The 2,451-nt window shown below is 41.9% G+C and overlaps 1 pseudogene; it reads right to left on the bottom strand.

Moving 5' to 3' along the window:
- Positions 1-210: 210 nt before the first annotated feature.
- LOC117068502 lies at positions 211-1,361 on the bottom strand (annotated as a pseudogene).
- Between the last annotated feature and the right edge of the window lie 1,090 nt (positions 1,362-2,451).

Here is a 2,451-nt window from a genome sequence, read left to right as displayed (position 1 = left end):
AACATAATGATATAGCTAAGTAAAAAGTAAAAGCATAGAAAAAGATATATCATGTAAGTATTACATTTTAAAAAGGAAGAGTGGCTACATGAATATCAAAGTAGACTTCAGAGCAAAGAAATTACCAGTCATGGAGAGGAATTTTACATGATGATAAAAGATCAAGATCAATTTACCAACAAGAGATAGCAAACCTAGGTGTGTATGCACCAAAAACAGATCTTCCAAATACATGAAGCAAAAACTGATAAAGCCGAAGGAAGAAATGGACAAATCTGCTATTGCAGTTGGAGACTTCAATGCTCTTCTCTCAGTAATTGATAGAACCACTAGATAGAAAATCCACAAGGAGCCAGGCGTGGTAGCTCATGCCTGTAATCCCAGTACTTTGGGAGGCCAAGGCAGGAGAATCACTTAAGGCCAGGAGTTTGAGACCAGCCTGGGAAACTTGATGAGACCCTGTCTTTACAAAATAATAATAATAATTTTATTTTATTTTTGGCTATCAATCATGCCACATTATTTTAAATTACATACGAAGATCTAACATGTCACCCAGGGACCCTTTTACCCACTGCTTTGATTGGTCGCCAATCTCTTGTCTCTCTCTTCAGCAATGGTGAGGCAGATACCTTTTCCTTGGGGAAGAGAAATCCGTGGTATGTTGCCCTTGCAAATAATAAAAATGTTGGAAAGTGAAGTGGCAAAGCTGTTGCCATTGGCATCTTACATGTGAACCACGTCAAAAGATCCAGGGTGCCTCTCTGTTGGTGATCATACCAATTCTTCCCAGGTTGGCACCTCCAGTCACCATACACAGGTTACCAGTGTCGAACCTGATGAAGTCAGCAATCTTGCCAGTCTCCAAATCAGTCTGAATGGTGTCATTCACCTTGATGAGGGGATCAGGGTAGCAGATGGTGTGAGCATCATGAATCACCAGATGAGGGATTCATTTTGTGCCCACGAAGATTTTTCTCACTTTTCACAACTTGTACTTGGCCTCCTCAGGTGTAATACGATGTACAGCAAAGTGACGTTTGGTGTCACAGATCAGACAGAAATTATCTCCCATCTTGTCAATGCTGATGGCATCCATGAATCCAGCAGGGTAGGTTATTATCAGTTCGGACCTTGCCATCGATCTTAATGAACCGCTGCATGAAAATCTTCTTTACTTCCTCTCCTGTCAGGGCATACTTAAAAGTCTGTTCCTTAGGAAAGTGATGAGGGGGAGACAATCTCTCAACTCGTGGGGACTGGTGGATGGACAAGGAGCAAACACACCAGTCAATTTATCCAGTATCCAATACTTTGGAGCTGCTACCTGCTTTAGATGCTTCTTGGGACCAGGAGCCATGGCTACGTTAGGCACGGAAAGAGAAAAAGTAATAATTTTAAAAATTAGCCAGGCATAGTGGCACAAGCCTATAGTCCTAACTACTCAGGAGGCTGAGGCAGGAGGATTACTTGAGCTCAGGAGTTTGAGGTTGCAGTGAGCTATGACTGCACCACTGCACTCCAGCCTGGACAACGGAGATAGACCCTGTCTCTAAAAAAATAAAAAATAAAATAATAAGGATATAGAAGAATTGAACAATACCTTCAACCAACAGGATCTAACAGAGCAAACAACCCTATAACAGCAGAATACATGTGCTTTTCAAGTGCCTAGGGAGCATTCACCAAGATTAACCATGTCCTGAATTTTAAACCAATCTCAACAAATGTTAAAAAATAATAATAAAACTAGAAATCCCTAATCATCGACCTCTTTTCCAAGCTGCCTGTGACTCTTACCCAGATGTTCTCCATACATAAGCTTTCAACAGGGGAGAATGATAGAACTCCCTCGAGAACCCCCATTCCAGGTCACTGAGGCACATGAGCTTCTACTAAAGAAATCATTTCCAGTAAAAGGCTACAATAAAGGGAATAGATGTTCCCACTAGGCCTGGATTAATGAGTACTCTAACTTGGAGAAAAGTGATTATTTCCAGCGCTGCCTCTGGCATTCTTCCTCCACCCAGAAGTGATGCTGTGAGAAGTGAAATTACTTATAAATCAGTAGTGCCCCAAGCACTTTTTAAAAGAGGCCCCACATGTAAGCTCCACTAAATATAAATAATAAGGCTAATAACACCTCCCTCATCTTGTCTTTATCTCTGGGCCTGGGAGGATCAAAGTCTTCAGAGAGGTACAGCTTCAAAGGCGTCTCCTTCCCAGATCCAGGAATGGGCGCACTCCAACAGGCCCCTACATCCTCGGCTTCCACATTTCACAACTGTTAGAGGCTCCAAAGCATTTACAGTGGTTGATAGAGTCTTTCTGAATATGATACCTCTTTTATAAAATTAATGGCACTATTTCCAGTAGCGGCATCAGCAAAGAAACTCCTTTTCAAGGGCAGGGTGTCCATCCCATTGTTTGATTTTCTGCCATCCCTTTAAG

This window comes from Trachypithecus francoisi, unplaced genomic scaffold, assembly GCF_009764315.1.
Source record: "Trachypithecus francoisi isolate TF-2019V2 unplaced genomic scaffold, Tfra_2.0 Lachesis_group21, whole genome shotgun sequence".
Lineage (NCBI taxonomy): Eukaryota > Metazoa > Chordata > Mammalia > Primates > Cercopithecidae > Trachypithecus > Trachypithecus francoisi.
Note: the sequence above shows the minus strand (reverse complement) of the source record. Positions and strands in the feature narration are given on the sequence as shown.